Source organism: Diadema antillarum, unplaced genomic scaffold (assembly GCF_040938485.1).
Source record: "Diadema antillarum isolate AM-2024a unplaced genomic scaffold, OU_Dant_1.0 seq00001629_RagTag, whole genome shotgun sequence".
NCBI lineage: Eukaryota > Metazoa > Echinodermata > Echinoidea > Diadematoida > Diadematidae > Diadema > Diadema antillarum.
The window spans coordinates 303615-326056 of NW_027272338.1; the positions used below are offsets into that span (position 1 = coordinate 303615).

The window sequence follows — 22442 nt, forward strand, 5'->3', positions numbered from 1 at the left end:
CAATAAGAAATAAGTTTGTTTAAGTTTAGAGGAATACTACAGTCGAAGGCAGATTTATCAGCAATTATAAATGTACGTGAAATAACAAAATTATTACCTGAACGGTTGAGTGAAATGTCCACATATACCATGAATCAGATCAAATTTGTTTTTATATGTTGATGCCGATTCTCCAAGAAAAAAAATATCGAAATAAATAGTCTATAATGATTTGGAATGATGCAATCTTATTAAGTAAGTGCACGGACGAATGAAACCACGATGAACAAGTAATACATTGAATACACACAAATATACAGATATACACAGACACGCAAACTGACAGACACTCACACACAATTAAGCACTTGACACCTCACCTCATCATAGCCCTGATGGAGTCGGTGACCGACGCCCTTGTATAGTTCCTGCCCATGACGTCACTGACCCCTTTGTACTGGACGGCGACCAAACCAACCACGTCATCACCTAATATAGACATAGATAACATAGATAGATGGATGAATATTCTACAATGTGTCGATATACTTACATACATCATTTGTAACATTTTATGACATTTTGAAACATAATGGTTAGTCACGTTTTTCACGACATGGCACTGCTATTTAAAATCCAAAATAATAGATCACAATTCATGAACTGAGAGTGAGAAAAAAAGAAGAGATGTGCGTGTTTGCCTGTTACTAGATTTAGGAAAATGATTGTGTCCCTTACAGGAATCAACTTTGATCGTAACTGAGGTATAACTGAATATTGTATTCAAACTCTTATTTTCAACAAAATCTTTACGTTGGATTTAATATTAAAGTAAAAGAAAGACCATGCGCAAATGGTAGTGTAAACGAGTTCGGAGCAAGGTATGTCAAACGTCTTTAAAAAAGCGCTGATTACGTTAAATCAACATTTTGTTTCCCCTCCGAAAAAAAAAGGGGGGGGGGAGAGAATCAGGTGGCGTTATAACATTAGCTCTTCATCATCAAAGAGATGTAATGTGCTGATAGACGATGATTCTGGCTAACAGAAAGACATATCATTTTGATATGATTATCATTCAAAGGCACAGCCTCGGATGATACATGCTGACGAGCAACGATGTCTCCGATGACTACTACTTACTCTGGAAGTCGATGATGTCGAGATAAGTCTCTGGGATGATGATACCTTCTCCCTCACCAATCTGAAAGATGTACTCCCCATTCTCTGTGATGTTCTGCCATGTGTCTTTGATCATTTCATAGTCTGGGGAAAAGAGAACGGGAAGATTAACAGTGATAAATTGCTATTATTACTACTTCTAATATATTGCTGATGCTACCTACTACTACTTCTTGTTGTACTAATAACATAAATAATATACTTCTACTATACTACTACTATCACTACTACTACTACTACGACGACGACGGCTACTACTACTACTACTACTGCTACTACCACCTATAATATTATTATATACTTCTATTACTATAAATTATTACCTTTATATGATTTTACTATTTTTACTTCTTTGTCAAATTTCAAGACTTAAAGAGACAGAAACTGAAGAGAACCGCCAGTCCATTACATGCAAATTTCTTCTTTTAGTTAATTTTTGCTCAGTACCATGCATGAGATACATGCCATAATTTATCTGTTAAAATCCTATCCAAATCGCAATCAGTCAAACGGAAACAGAGTCATGAAGTCACAGTCTTAATGCAAAACTTGAAAAAATATGCTTTTTCAATGGCTTGTGATTTAAGATTAGAAAGAGAACAAGCAAGATATAGTAATTATTTGGTGAATATAATATTAAACAGATTTAAAACCTCTCTGTTCAATCAGATTTTGAGATACTTACTGATATTTTTGACATGAGACTTCAGGCTTCCAGGAGTCGATAAAAGGTTTGCTATCGCCAACGATGCTACGTCGACAGTCTCTATCACCGAAGCGTAGACGGGAAACGCCTGGGGAAAATTCAAATAAAAGAAGGTTCGCGATTCACCGTCTTCTTGTGTTTTTTTTTTCAAATGACAACGAACTACAATACCGATAAATACAATTTGACAATGGCAATATGCTGCGGGAATCTCTAAAAGATGAATGGTTGACGCAATGATAGTTGATATCATTGTGAATCGATGATACAAAATCTATGGTCTTGTAAGCCAATGATGTCATTGAATGGGACTTCATACCTGAATGTTGATTAAAATAATAGTCTCGTCCAGACTGCTGCTATTCCACTATTTTCAAACTCTATAGGTTAATCCTGAAAACTTAAAAAGTAAACAACTAACACGACTAATATCGCATTTCCTCAACAACATTGGCATGTATATATAATACACACAAACACAAACACCATACGTAAATACTATGTATTATAGTATATACGCATATATAGCTTTTTTCTTTATGTTTATATTCAACTATATCTATGATACATACCCGTTGAATATCCAACCACAGATCTAGGTACTCTTCGTCCAGCAGGATATCGCAGATTTCAATAATGTACTGAATAGAGAGAGAGAAAAAAAATGATATGAAATTACATAGCAAACAACACGAAACGGGTTTTGCTATGATGACTATAACAATATGCAAATATATGTCACAATAACACACCTCTAGTGATGTGCAAAGATAACTATGCTCAGAAAATTTCTGTGTAATGAAAAAAAAGAAGAAGAATGCGACATTGCCATTTGAGAGAGGCTGTAAAAAGCGAAGATATTATGATTTGGTGTTGCTGATGTTGTTACTGTTGTTGAGGGACAGAATACTAAACTGTTGTGATCAAGAACAATCCTTTCTGTGACAGTGAGTCAAATGTGTACAAATTTCACACGCATAGCAGCTGCTATTGACAAGAAATTAATGCGGTGCGCAGAGTGTTAACTTACCGACATGACGCCATCAATCTCTCCGTAGTCAGCGAGGAGGTCGTTCTCCGACATATCGAGTAGGATGGTGGCCGTGAGATCCTGGACGAAAGCAGCGGTGACCAGTATTTCCCTGGTCGTCATGTTGACGTCCTCGTTGTCGAGGACGTCGATGATGACGGACAAGATTTGTAGCAGCTCGTCGGTCGTCACCGACGTCATGTCGGGACGAGAACTCGAGTTTGTCATGAAGTCGCCGTTGAAGTAAATTTTCTCAATGACCTTTGACGGGAATTAACACACACAAAAAAAAAGACACACTGTGATCTATAGAAGCACTTTCCTGGTGATTTATGAGAGTTAAAAAAAATGTTCCCACAAAGTGATGATTTCAACTCACAATTTTATCAACAGAGATTTAACGAGTTTAAGAAAGAAAAAGAAAAGCATTCTCAAGTTATTCGCATAATCTGATAAAACTTAGTCATGTTAGTTGTGGTCTGGAAAATAAGATAATACTCTATATCGAGCTATCGAGCTTTCTCTCCCCCTAACCCCCCCCCCCCCCCCCGATTAGCGGGCATGACGAAATCATCCCATATCAGCTGAATATCTGAATGAATCTGCCAGGAGTAACCCCGGAGCCACTATCAAGCAACATAATAGATGCCTTGTACCAATAACTGTACAGATGCATAACAATGTCAATATTTTCGGTTTGATCAAGATTGCAGTCATAGATGAATTTTATAACACATCCTGCACTACAAAGGATCACGATCTTTGGATGCTTTACCAGGTTTATGTTTGTTGTTGATGTAGTTGTTGTCATTGCTGTGTTCCTTTACTATTGTACTTTCTATGACATTAAGTATTAAAATCATAATGACCACCTGTCCTTTGGACTTACCTGGCCAGGAACATCTGGATATTGCTCCATGATGGCGAAGAAAGTGTCGTTGAGGCTCTGCGACCTTTGCGCCATCAGCTCATCCACGATAGCCAGCCATCGAATTTCTGCCCTGTTTGGCTCGGGCGTGGTCGGGACCGTGGTCGTAATGTTCGGGTTCGCAGTCGAGGCGGCGGTCGTACCCGTCGTGCGCTGTTCAGTGGTCGGAGTCAGGCCGGTCGTGTTTTGGGCTCCCACTACGAAGAAAATGACATTTGTATATTACTACACAGGTACTTCCATCATGTGCAAATATGTAGGCCTATGCATGCGACAGGAGTATTACACCATGGTGGCATTTATTTTGATAAAGCTGTTTTTTTATTGTTAGTTCTCAAACTTTGATTAATCCAAAACGAACACTCCGAGAAGTCAAAACCTTGATGTATAAAATTGAGTTAGTTAGATGCCGGCTCACTAATTTTTGTTTTGTTTAGTTTTGTTTTCACTGGTTTTTGCTTTATTCAGTGTATGAAGAGCGCTGAAATTCAGTGGTGATAAAGGAATGATGCTGATGTAGTTCTGCATGAACTTTCATAAAAAGTAAGTTTCTGAGATTCAGAACTTTGTCTGAGACTTAGCTGATATGGCACAAATCAATGCATGTAAAATGAATCCCAAATAATATTTAGAAATTTATTAAGGAACAGGGCATTTTTGATGTCTCATGAATATTCTCATCCTACTTAATTGCTCATAATTTGATACAACGTTAATTGAGTCTATATGACTTAGTTCAAAGTATGTTTTCTTATAAGAACTGACGAGCTGATGCAAACGTTTAAAAGGCTTTATGTTAGTAAAATAACGTTGCGTTTGTGAGTGTATATATATATATATTTTTTGTTTTGTTTTTGTTTTTGGAACTGGAAATAAATGAAATCAAATGATAAGTCTGGGAGTCGGGGAGGGGGAGGGATATCAACTATAAAGTGTCATGCATAGACTTACCGTGACCAATGTGAAGCCATAGTAGGAACACGGTGGCCAAAGACACGTTCCACATCTTGGAAAACGACAACAATAAAACAAATAAGCAAACAAATCAGGAACACATAGTATGGTCGACGGATAATGTTATTTCAAATTTGAATCCCACTTCGCACAGTAATCTCATGGATCTAAGACACTGTGTGTACAGCTCCATGTTAATGTATAAACTTGTAAGAGGTGTCCTTCGTTGGAAATCATCTTCATTTCAACTAAATTTTACTAGAAAGATGCAATCGGCAGAAGAATAGCAAATTATATATCAACTTGCCTCAAAAGGAAAATCTTCCTAAGAAATTCCTGACAAAATCTGACCCCTAATTCAATGTGTTAGATGTTTGGGCTTTTCTCTTTCGATTAAAGAGATCAGAGAACCTTGATTCATAATGAACACAATCCTACGAAGAGTCATTATACAGTACCCATCTTATGATACTAGTTACTGCGAGAAGAAAAAAAAAATCACCTCAGAATACTAAATTACTGAAGGGAAATAAACATTGCGATCAAAGTTTCAAGGACATATCAGAAAGGCAGAATGCTTACTAAGGTCCCAGTGCAGAAGAATTCATCTTGAAAAATTGTCCATTGAAAACTGAAATCAAATTGTATTGCTGGATAGAGACATCCAAGAGATGCAAAACACATTGAGAATGAAGTACGAATAATGATTTATACTAAGTGATAAAATGTCCAAATTTTGCAATAGTTTCTTTTTATTGGTTCTACTCATGTCATACATTAGCAATCATAAATTACCAACACGCTTGATAGTCAAGAATAACACTAGTACTGACAATTCACAATTCAAATTGATTGACGGGAGAAAGAGAAATACTCAAACGTTATAAGTTACTAAGTATACATAGAAATGACGACTTCTTTGTGCATTGTCTACCACTTCTATTTGAATAGCAAATTTATGCCCTAAATGTTGTCAAATTCGCATGTTGAGAGGATATAGAGAGATTATCACCATCCGTATGCTTCATGATCAGGCTCCTGTGAGTAACTTTCATCATTACTAAATAACACCCCAGAAAAAAGAAATAAAAAGAGAACTCATTCATGGTTAGGTCATCTCTTATAAACATAGCAAAAAAAACAAACAAAACAAAAAACTGATGCCATATGTCTGGAAAGATAGCAAGCATGTTAATTGCGGTTTGAAAAAAAAAAACTGATGCCATATGTCTGGAAAGATAGCAAGCATGTTAATTGCGGTTTGAAAAAAAAAGAAAGAAAAGAGAATTAGGAACACTGATTACCTCAGCGAGTTTCGCCATTATCTAGGTCGAGTTGTCGGCATACTGAAGGATAAATTATTCCACGGCCTTGTTGGATCCCGGAATGTTTTCTCGTTTCGCGATAGAGAAGGGAGCGTTTCTTTCCTGCAAAGTTATTCCAACTGAATCCAACGTTATGATTTCCAAAATACGAGTCCTTTTCAGGAATATTAAGTCAGAATTCTACCCATTAGGTTTCTCCAAAGATGGCCGCACCATATTTTCCAGCCATTTTGTCCCATATGTCGTCGCTAAAAATTTATTGAGCGTTCTTTTGCACGAAACAAAAAAGAAACAGCATTAGCCCCCCTCTTACCTCCCGGCACGTTTGTTCGCAATTCGCGCTCAGGGACAAAGGGAGTATCGATCAAGACCCTGTCTCCTTTCTCAAACAGCGATATTATAGACCCAATTTTTCCAGACATCCTGATCTAAGCTCGAAATACGTCAAACGCCAGCTGTATATTTTACGCTGCAACATAAGTGACTAAATCTACACATGATTACATATGCGCACAACAATACTGTTCTAATATGATATTGAAAATGCGAGACATAGGATAGTAAAATGATCATCTCAGAGTGACTATGTGCAACAGGGTCTGAAATCAAAGCCTAAGTCTCCTCCTGGTTGCCACAACTCGAAGTAGGACACAACTGCTCAGCTATTTGGATGATTCTTTCATTCCGATCGATAAGGCCAGAGATCTAACATGGCGTGACAAAAGAGTCATCGATTACCCGCAGATACAAATAGATAACGGTGCGTTGGGCAGTTGGGGCTGGGGTTGGGTTAGGGGGGCAGTCGAAAAGGCTGGCCCCCGTAGAACCGGTGATCGATATAAGATTCACAATCAACCAGGATGGGGGATAATGGGAGCCAGGATGGAGGGAGAAAGAAACAAGGACGAGTGGAGGATAATTTCATTTGTTTGCCTCTACTTAGGGCATGCGTAATGAATGTCTTCTTTCACAAGCAAATTAGAAAGCATTTATGTAATAGTCGTGTATGACTGTCATGCATAGTGATATTGAGGTTTGGTGGCGATCTTGTTCACAATTATTGTTTAAATGAATTCATGTAGGGTGCGTTCCCCCCTTTATACCGTCATCATGCAAATGATAACGGTAAGAATTATTTGAAATCATGACACGCTTTTTCTTTACTAAATATTCTCCATCTTCTTAGCTTATAATCCTCTGACGTCATACTCAGACGTGTCCACAAATGAACATTTAATGCGAGGAAATAATCTATGCACAGTCTTAAAATGGTTTCACCCACAAGAATGCCAAAGCATGCAAGAACAAAGAAAAAGAAGAACAAAAAAAAAAAGAGATAGTCTGAGCCCGACTCTTCGAATAAAATTGGTTACAAGTAATTATAGAACACGTAAAAACTGAAAACTTTTCAAACTTACTAAAGAAAAGAAAATCCCTTACATTATGACTTTTTTCTCATCCCATTAGAATTTCCTGCAGCAGCTTGTTACTGAAGCATCAAAGAGAAATTTACCCTTTTTGTTAATTTATGTCGAGAATCAGTATTGCAGAAATAGTACATAAAATTACACAACAATGAAGGTTTAGCTGAATTGTACAGTCCCTTCAAAAACCTGGCAACAAGTAAAAGTAAGCTGACCCCAGAAGCACACATACCTGTTAAGAAAAATAATAACTGATAAAGAAAATGAAGCAACTGAAACTAAAGAAAACAGCAGTATAAGAAGCAACATCACATAAATGCATATAAAATAATTAGACTTTTATTGGCCCGATAGCTCTGACATGAGATGAAAAATAATAATAGCCTCCATGGTTCGCAAAGGAATCGTGCTGAGGTTGATTAGAATGGCATGATATTTAATAATCTCTACTTACTTACGTCATTTGAACTCACAAACAAAATGCAACCACTCTCAGACGATGAGGACACGATTAATTTGAACTTAATCTAGTCTTAAGTGTAGGAAAAACTCTTTTGCCAATTAAAAACACCATAATCATCATTACGTGACCATTCATTACAGAATATTAGGCTAATTTTTTTAATGATAGTACGTCTTGTTGTTGTTTTTTAAACAATTTCTCCCTGTGATATAATGCTTGTGGCCTGCGAGCACATATTGTATCATACTGCTTTGTATTTTGAGACACGCTGCAATATCAGCATATAACATGATCTCTATGTAAATTTATATCGAAAATATGTGACTTTGGAGTTCCAAAAAGCGGTGTACTTCTCTAAGCAGATGCCACAAGATGGCGCTATTACGTTTCATCCAACGTAACACAGGGGCCACAATGGAAAGAGGAGGGAGAGCAGTGCAGTATAACCTTTCCCGTGTCACCCGTTCAGAACATCATTCATACGGCATTAAGAGACATGAGCAGACGCCACGTTTTTGATCGTGCAATGACAATAACGATGTTGCCAGCTTCACTCTCAGTCAATATTATGGTTTGTTACGACACACTTTGGTAAATTGCACATTTTGGTAAATTACCAAAATGTGCAGTTACCAAACTGTGCCGTAACATGTCACGGCACATTTTGGTAACTGCACATTTTGGTAAATTTACCAGATGTGCAGGACATTGACGGCACATTTTGGTAACTTTTTACTCCTCCACAATCATCACAATCATCACAATCATCACAAAAACAAATTAAAACTGTATCGCCACCCATGACCCAGTATTATGAAAATGTCATGGCAGCACAGGGACTCAATACATTGACATATCTATGCCAGAAAAATGCCCCCCCCCCCCTTCACAAAATTACTAGCACTGAACACTAGTCCTGCCTGGAACAATTATTGATCACCTTAATTGAATTCTTACTCCTGGAATGCTAAATCTCCTACCAATGCACTTGACCCACACTTACAACTTTGGGACCCTACCCCCTAAGAATGATCCTCACCAAGTTTGATTGTCTGAAATCCGCCCACTGGTTCTGAAAAAGATGAAAATGTGTTTTCCCCCTTGCCCCCCCCCCCCCCCCCCCGTCTCCAAGGGGGATACCCAAGTATTCCCATAAACAAATTATATTCTTCAGCTGTAAAGATATCCACGTACAACATATCTTGCGTGTAATGCTTTTTGGCCTGGAGCACAAATTTCTACCTATCTTTTATTTATTTATTTATTTATTTATTTATTTATTTATTTATATGTTTTATTTTCACAGGGTGGCTCCATCAGTGGGTTAAACACTGTTGTTCTTGGAGGCCCTGCATGAACACATACATACAAATAAACACATGATAATCATACAATACCAACATCAAAATCAAATTTGCAATATCAAATCTGTATATATCTTAATATACTGTATACTGATATATATTAAACTCAAAATTTAACAAATATTATGCAACACATTACATCCTCATATCCTTAAATTTCCCCTACCTCAGAAAGACGGGGGGGGGGGGGGGGGGGGCTCCCCATGGGGGCCATATGCCCAACAGGAACAATCTTATTACCCAACCCCCTAAGGATGATCCCCACCATGTTTGACTGAAATTCGCCCACTGGTTCTGAAGAAGAAGATAAAAATGTGTTTTCCCCCTTGGCCTCCACCCCTCAAACTTTCATCCCCATCAAGGGCCCAAGGGGGCTCCTTGAAAAGCGATAGCAATGTGGGCCAAAATAGTGTCTTGCCTGTCTTTACTGCAGGATCATATCACCTTAAAGGGGCTGTTCAGTACTGGTTAAGGGAGGGATTCATGTTTTTTACATTCCTGAGTGAGATGATAAGAAACCTCTTCTGAAATATGAAAGAACATGTAATTTTAAGGAGGATTCAACGTTTATTTGATGAAAATTGGTTTTCAAATGGCTGAGATATCCAAAAAAAAAAGTGATAATAATAAAAGACTACATGCCCCAACTTTATCAGGATCTCTTTGTTTCACCTTGTTTTTGGATATCTCGGCCACTTCAAAACCGATTTTCATCAAATAAACTTTTGATACCCCTTAGAATTGCATGCTCTTTGACATCTCATAGAGTGGTTTCTGAATATCTTGCAAAATAAAAAGCTAAATCCTCACCTCGACCAGAACTGTACACACCCTCTCCTTGACCGAATCAACTCTCAAGCCCATCCATGGATTTTAGTTCAGTTACCAAAATGTGCAGATTGTCCAAAATGTGCAGGCAAATCCACTTTTAACTGCACATTTTGGTAACAGTTGATCCCGTCAGGTATCGGTGCACTGTAGGCACATTTTAGTAACAAATTTCTTTTACCAAAATGTGCAGTTACCAAAATGTGCAATTTACCTAAATGTGTCGTAACATGGTTCTTTAACAGTGTTTAACTCTCACACTTTCGGTTTACGCATTGCTTTGTATTCATTATCGAGGCACAGTTTCGTTTGACATTGGAATTCACGCTTGTTTCTTATAACACAAATAGTACGCACAAAATTATCTAGTTTATTTTTAGAGTACATTGACTAAAAAAGTATAAACATTGATTATATAAAAAATGACAGAAAATGACTTCTTCCTTTCTTTTTTTTTCAATACGATAGTTTCTGTGATTTGTCTTGTTTGTAAAAATCTAAATATCAAAACTCATTTCCTGTAATATCTTCACTTCAGTAGGATTTAGCTCATGGAGACATATCCACAACTCTCGTCAGCAAAGGCTACAATACTCCACAGGTGTCGTTGTTTACATGTAGGGCCTAAACAATGAATTCGATCATGATCGAAATCATAAGTAAGATAAAATAATCGTTTAGATTTTCAATTTCCACAACGATACGTGTATTCCATCTCCATTCAGTCACCATCGCTATAGTGAAAGCTTTGTCACAGTTTTCCCTGCGGACCATTTGTTTTTATGCTTTCCTTCTCTTTAGTTCAAATAGAAGCTGTTCCATTCCATTACTTTTTCTTTTATCTTGATTTTTTTTCCAATTTCATTTCAACTGCTACTGTTGCAGTACTTAAGTCGGCAAATCCATGTTCTTTATATGAATCTCATTATGGGTTGATTACACTGTACTACTCATATTTGCAGTAATTTTTGAGTAACCTGCACGCCAGGCAGCGCGACTCCAATACGATATTTTTGAAAAACAAGCGAAAAGGAAGGACTGGCTGGAATGTGATGATCATACAGCTAAAACGACTTAACAGAGCAAACTCACAAAGTGATCGTCGACCGGTCGGTCCTGTCTCGATGATAAATTCAAGCAGGCGGGATAAAAATACCCTAAAATTCTTTCAAGACCATTTTCCAAACGTAAACGAGCATCATATAGGACCCAGGAGAACAACAAATATCTTTACAGGCGTGTTTTTCATACTTCACTTGTCACATAAATTATCAGACTTCAGTGGGAGAAGAATTTGACGCCCACGCCTCTTTCTACTCCCCCCCCCCCCCTAAAAAAAGAGTTCTACCAAGTATCTGGAGCACGACAAACATATGATATATATTCTTTTATTACGTTCTGAATGGTTGAAAGGATCCTCCGTTGATAAAAACAAAACAAACCTTCACCCCTACATCAGACACACGCGCTCACAAAAGGAGAAACGTACAGTGCACTCAGCAAAACAAGACAAGATACACCAAAGCGAAAGGAAAGAAATGAAAAATAGACCCAAACAGTCTATTGCAATTTAAATATATACCCGAATAGATTGTAAGAGTTTGTATCAACAACAAATGATTTGAAATAGAATGTGTATGATTATTATGTCAGGTCCAGATCAGCCGGCACCACTTTTTTAGGTTTGGCGCCCTCTAGAAACTTTTTTTTTTTTTTTTAATAAGGTGAGAAAGACTGTTCGAGTTGCAATGACCTGTATGCATCAGAGACTGATAACAATTAGATGACAAGAGAAATGCGCAGTCCCTCTGACGACCAACCAAGACTAGTGTTGGTAACGTGGAATTGCTCATTATATTGTACGTAGATATTGAGGCATGCGCACAAGCAGACACATACATACACACGTATACACGCACGCGCATACACAGAATACATAAATCATTTTTACATGGACAGTGGGGCTAATATCATAATGTCACAGCGGTCATCAGCACTTACCGTTTAAAATTAATTACCTTTTTCTTATGCACCTGTAGCCCTGTGTAATCTACCAATCCCTGCTATTTACTCCCATTTTTTTCCTGACTGCTTTAAATGACTACTCTTCTAATTGCCTTCGACAGTAGAAAATCTCTCTATCAGCAAGATAGACCAGTCAGATTGATCGTTCTAAATCAAGTAGTGTACAATAATATTATCGTTGCCATTTAAGCCTGAACGAGGCAATTTCTGTTCTAGATTTCTGCAGTGCGTTCGAACTGAAGGCTCTCATGGGACCCTGTAATCTTTATTACCAGTCATTGTCAAACAGAAGATTAACTTTGGCTCTTTCGTTCAGCTCTGGTGCTCATGGCCACTTCTCTTTTCCTAGTTTTTTTTCCTCTGCCTTCCATCAACTCTTTTTTTTTCTTCTTTTAGCAAGATCCTAATTACTGGGCTACGTTATGAATCAGCTTAAAATGAATGCAGTGTGTGATGTTTTGATCCATCATCTGTGTACATTTATATGTCTGTTAAGATGAGTACTACTGGAGTTTCATAATGTTAGTTTTCTTTCTTCTAGATAATTCCTTGCCTAATTCTTCTTCTTCGTAATCATCATCATCATCATCATCATCATCATCATCATCATCATCATCATCATCATTATCATCACCATCACCATCGCATCACCATCACCACCATTACCATCATCACCATCACCATCACCATCACCATCACCATCACCATCACCATCACCATCACCATCACCATCACCATCACCATCACCATCACCATCACCATCACCATCAACATCGCCATCACCATCGCCATCGCCATCACCATCAACATCACCATCACCATCATCATCATCATCATCATGACCATCTCCATCTTCGTCATCATCATGACCATCATCATGACCATTATCATCATCATCATCTTCAACATCATCATTATGATCATCGTCTTCTTCTTATATTGTCAAATATTTTTAATACTATCACTACCACTAATTTTACTATCATCATTATCATCAGTAGCGTTTTCGTTGTGTATAACATTATACTAGTAGTCGTTCCAAGTATTGTTGTTATGGAATGTGTCAGCAGAATTCATCAACAGTAGGTTTAATCATTCCTGTAGGGTTTACGGAGGGAGCTTCTATAGAGTCGTAAACACGTCTTCATTTCGAACCGACATCCTCCGCACAGGTATTCTGTAGTGCTCGGCACACGTCAGTAGACATAAAATGACAGCACCTCATGCGCGTAATAATATGAACGGGGCCAATATTGTAATTGATTATTCGGGTCGCCCTCGGACATCCGACCTAACCGACATGAAATCAGAAACCGGTTCGTGCTATCTCCGCCAGGCAGAGTATCGGTCACGAAGATTAGTCTAGGGTCCAGTCCCTCTAACTTGCGACATTAACTGTGTAAACAATAGCGGTAAAACAATAGATCGATAAAACCAGAATTGAGCCCACCGCTCACGACAGCCAAGTATGCCGCGTGATAACCCTGCATGAAATGTGTCTTGAATGCAAGCAATGGGTTAAAAAATTAACAACGAAAAGGAAGAAAATGGTGACGGGAAACATTAATGTGTTTGAATACATATCTACATTTTGCTATGTTCTTACTGATACTTCTACGGCGAATGTTCAAAATGGTATTGCACAACCGGCATGCGAAGTCATGGTGGCTGAGGGAATCGTGTATATTTTTCAAGATGAAAAAAGAAATGCTTGAAGACGCTCCCATTCTACTCAAATCACGAGCTATATGTTTAAGATGCCATGCCTCCTGTGGGCGTAGATTATGGAAATAAGAGCAATTCGGGGATGGGAGCTATTGAGGGCGATATGTCCAAGACAGCTCAACCATACATGCCTCCGGTTGCACGTCACGAGTTCGACACCCACGAGTAATACAGCACACGAGTCATACGGCCCACGAGCCATACAGCCCATGAGCTCGACACTAGGCAAGTAAGGTCCGCGAGTCCGATAATAGGCAAACAAAGACCCACGAGTTGGACACTACGTCAAAACAGGCCCACGAGACCGATACATTAAGCCCTGTGATATAATGTCGTTCTCGAGGATCTATTCCGCCTGATGTCGGACTCATGGGCCTTTTTTGCCTATGTCGAGCTCACGGGCTGTATGACTCATGGGCTGTATGACCGATGGACCTTTTTTCAGTGTTGAACTCATGGGCCGTATGACTTGTGGGTGTCTGTCTAGTGGGATGACCCCCCCCCCCCGACCCCCGCCTCCTCCCTCAGGAAACTGGAGGACACCGTGAAAACACATTCAGGACGCACTTCAACGGATACTCACAAAAGTCATTGATTTAGTTGGAGGCCCGCCGATTACGAATAGTAACATGCCCCGAACCTCCATCTTGAGGAAAACAGCACGGCAAATTTAGCCGAGTGGCAACTCTTACTCGCTTCTTGGTCAAGATCGTGTGTAGTTCATGTGTCAGAAGATTGCGCTGTTCATATAAAAGGGGTCAGGTTTAAGAACGAGCCCCTGTCACGGAAACAGGTAGATACATAGTTTCCTTGTTGACCTTTCTCAAGTGCCATTCACTTTTCACGGAACGTTATAGATCTCATCGTTTGTGTGTAGCGAAGTGCATGGAGCGAGACATTTCATAGGGAGAAAAAAAAACAACAACAAAAAGGGTTTAGGTGTATTGTATAAAGGAGTGCCGATTTACTAATGCAAAAACGCAATATACGAAAACAAACAAACATGCAAACAACACCTAGATTCAACAAACAGTAAAACGTAACCCTATATTGTTACCTTGTATTGAACCTTTCGTTAGAGATTATCAAAACCTATTTGTAAGGCATTTTTCTTGTTAAGTTGTTTTATGTGCATACTCAACTCAACAAAAGCAAAACAAAATGAAATCTGGCCCAAATTTACGATAGTTTTTACTTTTTTTCTTTTTTTTTCTGGTATTTTACATTTTCTTTCTATCCCTTGTATCATGACTAATATGTTTTCATATGCTCCTCGTTTTTTTTTTTCTATTGTATAGATTTCTTATGCTTACGTTGATAGAGTGGATCCAGGTTTATGACGTTTTTTGCCGACTAGCTTGCGAGAAAAATGTATTCATCCAATTTTTTCTCTTTTTTTCCTGTGTCTAATTAAGTAATCTAATTACTTCGACTGCAAAATCACAGCAGGTATTCTGAATAATGCTTGTAACTGGCGATCCTTATCATTATACACATTTTTTTTTTTCTCACTACGTCTGATGACTCTCATTTCTTCGTGTTAGCCAACCTTTCTTCTTTTAAAGGGAGTAATCAGGATAAGATAAGGGGTAACCTTTTAAACGCTTACTCACAAATGTTTAGGCACATACATAAGTAATGTTCAAAATGCTGCGAAAAGAAAGGAAAACAGTTTGAACTGACTTCCATACAAGCAGATTGATTTAAAACATTAGCATAAACTTGAATTATCTTTCTGGAATTTATGTGTGCGCGTGTTTTATAATATTGCTAAGCTATACATACAGGATTTGATCAGATGTAGGTTACATTTTGCTCTCTTATCACTTGTCACCTACGTAATGGATTTTTTACTACCTCGAAAAAAAGGCAGACAACAATATGTAGCCAGTCTTCCCGACCGGTCACGCTTGGGTAAGGCAGAGATTTGCACTGGGAATTGCCCGTGAAATGCAGGTCAAAGGTCGAAGTCAGAGATTGTACGCAAACGATGGATTGTCAACAACGCAGCAGTGACGAAAGAGTCAGACGAGAAATCAATCTGACAAATTTTCATGAGGTGAATGAAAGAAACCACAGAGGCAGCAGAAATGTGGCGAGGTATATGTTACAATCCATACACCAATTTCGATATGCAGCTTCCAGCTGGACGTTGTCTGATTGTGTTCACGAATAAACCTTATTCCAAAAACTATGTGCAGATTATGTATGCATAGACATGAGAGATGAATATATATTCAATCACAGTGAATTTGTGGGCATATAATACAGATGAAACAATTGAGGGAAAATACAAATTGTTCAAAACGGTTTTCTTTTCATCGTCAATTTAATAGACACAATATCATTAATCTGAATTTGCTTCAATCGGTCGAATCTGTATGAAATCAAACTCATATATTGTTTGTGGATTTGACACAGGCATAGATACATATAAACATCTTACTTCATGTCAGGAGGCAATATTTCATACGAGGAACGCGGTATACACATAAGACCTTCTTCCATCAACAGTCCCTGGATGAGTGGGATTGTTTGCCCAGCAACTCCGAGAAAATAATCGTATTTAAAAACGAATAAACAAGATAAACAGATAATAATTCGGCAAAACGTCGGTAAAGAGAAGGAAGGCTTCTTTCCAAATTTTTAACGTCTTTCAAAAGAAAAATCGTCCCACTGCAAGCATTTTTTTTTCTACAGTTTTTCAATGACGTCATATATAGTGCATTTCATTGTTTAAGAATTTGTTGATTGTATATAAGTCACTCATCGGTCAAGCCCCCTGTTACATATCTGAATTCAAGTTATTAGTGCTTAAATCTCACAAACACACTCATGATTTGCACAGTTTCAAGGACGCTCTTCTCTTACAAATTCCAACACGTATAAAACAAAAGTAACATTGGGAGACAGAGCATTTGGCTGTACAGCTGTACTGGAATGACCTACCATTAGAAGTCAGGAAATCCCCAACTGTATAGCAGTCTTTAAATCACGACTCAAAACACATCTTTTCATTTAACTGTTCATTATCATCAAGTACATCAGAAGCTTTTGCAGCGCAGAAGAATATATGTCTATAGGTTTTGCGCTTTATAAATTGACATATTATATTATTATTAGTACTATTTCATCTCACAGAAAATCTCCTCTTACATGACGTGACACAGATACTTGATTTATTCGACATCTGTTGCACTTTTTACCCTACAGATCAGAGCTGTCCCGAAAAAATGATATAAATAAATCCAACTGGGGAAAAAAGGAAAGTAACCACAATAAATTTAGCTAAGAAATCGTCTTCCATCAACATCTATGCCTCAGCTTGGTGTCAAAGGTCAGCGCCTGACCTTTGCGTGTCACTTCATACTTAAAAGGTCAAGGGTCAGGGAGTCGCAATGCCAAAGGTGAGAATTCTATATCAATATTGCGTGCCGCAATTTAATGCGACAAACGCAAGATGCCGCCAAATAATCTCGTCTCCTAGCAGCAATAAGTTGTATATCTGTTTTGGCTCTTTCTTTTCTTTTTTCCTAAAGGCAGACAGGGAATATTGTAACGATATTTTTGGTTTCAGAGATTTTCGGTTTCACAGTTATAAAATCAAAGTAAGTATCGTTACAAACTCTACAAGCTTGTCTTTTACGTGGGCCTCTCTTGTCCAATGATACAATTATTTTGAATAAATAGTTTTATATGTGCATGTTTATATCTAATTGTCATTTTTCGTTTGTTTCCCTGAAATTGTATTGAAAACAAAAATGTGATATTGGAAATAGAATTTGATTTGAATTGAATTGGAATTGAAACGCGATAAAAATTGAAACAGTGGTAATATGATAATTGTATAACAATTGCCATCTAACGAACATGTAGTATAAATAGGCCTAATGGACGCGTGGAAACATAATGCAGTCATTTGGTGGACACCCAAAGTTTGAATACGGAAATTTTGTTCACTTACACAGGAAAAAGGTCTAGTTGAGTAAGAAGTTATTTTTTCATGAATGAAAACTTTGAGCTCAACAGAACAGTATGTCTATTAAAATAATGGTAATGCTGAAATTGTGTTTCTCGCAAAAAAAGTCCTCTTGAGTAACTATAGTCATGTTAGTCAAACCTTAGAAATCAAAAGCATTTGTATATAATGTTAATGTCGAAATTCGGTTTATTTCACTGGAAAAGGGTGTGGAGAAGTAATTAATTTTTCGTTTCGTCCAGGAACTCTTTTGAGCTCAACAGTATTATTTTCTAGATTATAGTAATCCTGACATTTTGTTCATCTTAGGGGAAAAAGTCTAGGTAAGGACAACCTTTGAGCTCAACGATTATTTTCTATTTTATGTATAAAAATGATAATGAATAGTCTTGTCCATTGAGCCGCAACAATTTCTGTGGGTGCACGTCACAAGCTAGACACCTACGAGTTATACAGCCCACGAGTCATACTACCCACGAGTCATACAATCCACGAGTCATACAGTCCACAAGTCATACAATCCACGAGTCATACAGCCCAGCGTACAGACACTATGAAAGTGAACAAAACCTACCTGTGGTGACATCAAGTAAAACAGATCCACGAGCTATACGGTCCACAAGCCAAACGGTCCACGAACTATAGACTGTATAGGAACTATTGCCTGTTTAATTTGATGTCAAGCTCGTGGGTGTAGGACTCATTGACATTTCTTCAATGTACAGCTCGTGGATCGTATGACTCGTGGGTGTCTATAATAGTGGGATAACCCCGTTTCTGTATGTATGATAGTGATAATTATAAGATAATGATAATGATAGATATCTAAATAACAATGACATCTATGTGTCCATGTATGTATGTATGTATGTATGTATGTATCTATCTATCTATATCTATCTATCTATCTATCTATCTATCTATAACTATCTATCTATCTATCTATCTATCTATCTATCTATCTATAACTATCTATCTATCTATCTATCTATCTATCTATCTATCTATCTATCTATCTATCTATCTATCTATCTATCTATCTATCTAGCCTATACCAATTGACCTATCTCTCTATCTATTGATATATCTATGTGTGTATGGATTGACAGCTGTCTTTCTATCTGATCTGATGTCTTTTTACCTATATATGGCAAGTTGAATTATAGGGACGACGAAGGTCTGCCCGAGATTCACGAGTAGTATAAAACCTTAGACTTAGGATGGAGATTGGAAAACTAATCATTCGAGGATTGGTCGCAGAATTGCTCCAGTGATCATTAAGTTCAATTCAAGGACTCGCTCAGCCTTTGCTGATTAAAAAAGGGGGAGAGATAAAGGGGAAAGGACAGAAAGAAACATAATTCTGTCTGTCTACCATGAACATTAGAACACAAACACACTAAACACAAACGTAAACACGCAAATACTGATATACATCGTTAGTGACATTAAAGGAGGAACTATGTCATTTGTCAAGGCTTGCAGGGTAAAATCTTTTTATTTCATTCATAACTGGAATGTTAAGCTGATTCAGCCTTCAATGAACAAATCCTCATTGTGAAATGATAATCGAAATAAGGCCTATGTAATGACAAACAAACTACTTGCATATTTTGACACATTTCTTCCGAGATAATCATAAGATAACATACGATCATTCTATTCCTCATGAATCAATTAATTCATTAATTCACAGTCGGTTCCAGCAAGCAGTGGATAAACAATGTGGGGTCCTAGCAAGGCGATATCTATGTTTTTTTTTTTTTAATTTTAAGAATAAGGATCTTTTCTCAGGTAAAATGCAATGTGCATTTTTTTTTTTCAGAGCAACAAGAACAGACGGAAAGGATCAGTGAAGAAGACTGCTTTCATTTATTAACACCATCAGCTACACCAGCAATGGTTTGGAAATAGTGTTTGACCCATGTTATGTCTTTGTATCTTTCTCGCATAATTTTATCAATATACAGTTGAACTATATATGACGGACTCGGGGATGACCTGAGGGAAAAGAAAACAGAATCGAGACTCTCTCTTTAAGATTTTTTTTAATCAAGGCAATTGTAAAATACCAGAAAGCATCACATGTATCATCACTGTTTCAGTAACATGATGGCAAGTAACAAGAACTAATCATCTTACTTCTTTGATTGGATCAGGTTTGATGTCTTTTAAGTCTACCGAAAGAGCTTTCCCCTTCGCTACGTAATTGCGTTGGTGACAGTGATGCCCTTCGCTATGATTTACCGAGCACGCTTTTTTTTTTGTACAACTGATACTAGTACATGTAACATACCTTCTCAACAACTGATTGGAGCACTGTCAAAGGTTATAAAAAAATGTTTGTGGTTGTTGTGTTTGTTGAGAAGGAATGGACGTAAGCAGATAATATCAATGTCTCTCATGGCATGTAACTTGTGTGATTATATCTTTATATCTTTATATTTGTATTATTTATATGTATATAATTTGAAGAGCTTGCTTCAAAAAGGCGCTAAATCCATCATTTTCAATGGATTTAGCGCCGTTTGGTTGAAAGCTCTTCATTTAGAGATATGGCATTGTTTTCTCGGAATCAAAATCAGGGTGGCGGATTTGTGTGCTTTGTAAATAAGCTGTTGCTATAGACAGCAGGATACATTTCTGGAATTCTGTTCTCCTGTCATTGATAATATTATTTGACCAACAGGTGGACTACGAATTATTCGACATAATTTCATATTGACATACATTGTAGTTTTTCATTTTGATTGAAATAGGTGAAAAATATAAACTATGTCTAAACCATATCAGTTGTGTACAAGGATACTCCAGCCGTGTCTCATCTTCAAACTCTCTTAAACAGGGGTCTCTCTCATCTCCCTTAATTTAGTATAAAAATGCTCGTTTTCGTCTGGCATGTCCTCCGGAGGTCCTCCTAGACGGGGGGGGGGGGGGGGGGGGGGGCTCTAAACCCATTCCAGGACCATCTTTGTACCACGTTCCTTCTCTTTCAATAGCATATATACACAAATGCGAGCAGACGTAGACATTTAAGACCCACTCACACGCCAGTGACTCAATCTGTAGATAATTTCTTTGGTAAGAACCAAATATTTTGTCACGTGTCACCCCAGTGGAATCCTGACAATTTCTTACAGTCATCTTAATCAGAGTGACTGACTTCTAATGTTCAATGCATCAACACTCGCGACAGGCGCTATAAAATGGTCTAAAATGTCTTTTCATCTGGTCTCGTCTGATATATTGCCCCCTTTCATGGCCAGGATGTTGCCCTTTCCGCCCTCCTCTTCATTGGGTCTCGTCTGTAATATTGCATGCCCCCTTTTCACGGGCAGGATTTTGCCCTCTTCGTATTAGTTTGGTGCAATTTATTGGTGCCCTTTCGTCGGCCGTGTCCCTCCCCCTCTTCAGAGAGCCTTACCCTCAATTGCGCCCTCTATGTCTCTTGACGCTAGATGATATAACTTGCAATAACACCGCGTTGAGTAGATGCCATTAGCTATGGGGAAGTTATACTACTGCGTTGTTTGTATTACTTGCAGCTGCAAACGGGCTCGCCAATAAGGAGGCTCAGGGAGAGGCGAAGCTAATTTTGACGGAACCAAAAAAGAAAAAAAAAACGAACAAAACAAAAAACCAAAACAGCAATTGGTGAAAAGGAAGATTATTGGTTTGACGTACTGTTTGCCTCAGACACAGTCAAAGAGTGCCTCTCGATGCTATATCGTTCAGATATTCCGCATGTGCGAGGGGAGTAGCATGCCTGAAAAGTCTGAAGTGTTTAGTTTTCCCCATCATATTCCTCCCTGTCATTATTACAACCTTGCATTACAAAGTATACATTTCTACGCCCTGGGCAAAGGGGATCGGGGGGGGGGGGGGCGCTGGGGTTTGGAAGTAGAGACTGGAAGTATAGTGGGTGAGATGTTTTGTCGAATGACGTAGGCACTGTATATGGGCAGGGATTGAACTTTGCGAACGCTTGTTCAAAGTGGCAGCCACTCTACGTGTTCAGATAGATTTCATAAACTGAACAATGTAGTATCATACAGAATTAAAGGTGACGATTTCATTAAATTGGGGCATGATGATAATAATGTTAACAACGTTATAATTATGGAGAATAAAAAAAAAAAACCGTGCTTCTACTGATCAGTGATATAAATCACAATCCCAATTTCGGTTTAATAAAAATCTTATGTCAATTCTAATTGTTTACATTGATGTGCAAACAATTTTTCACTCATTGACTTCTTTCTCAATGAATTAACACACTGTAACGTTTGTCCTTAATTCATTTATAGTTATTTGTAGGCCCAGAGACTTTCAGGGGTAGCAACACTGTTTTAAAAAGGGTAAGGGTTGTAATCGTTGAATCACCCATCTAAATATGATTCGTAGATAATGATATACAGACCTATGGTTAATTACTGATATTTTATGCCCACTTTGCATAATTCTTTATTATGTCTAACGTTACTCATGAAAACTATTCATTACAGTCAGATTTAATATGAAGGGAAGTTTCAC

General features: G+C 37.8%; 1 pseudogene; it reads right to left on the reverse strand.

The window, feature by feature from the left end:
• The window catches only part of LOC139711243 (uncharacterized), a 94890-nt pseudogene that overhangs the window by 9253 nt on the left and 63195 nt on the right, over positions 1-22442 (reverse strand).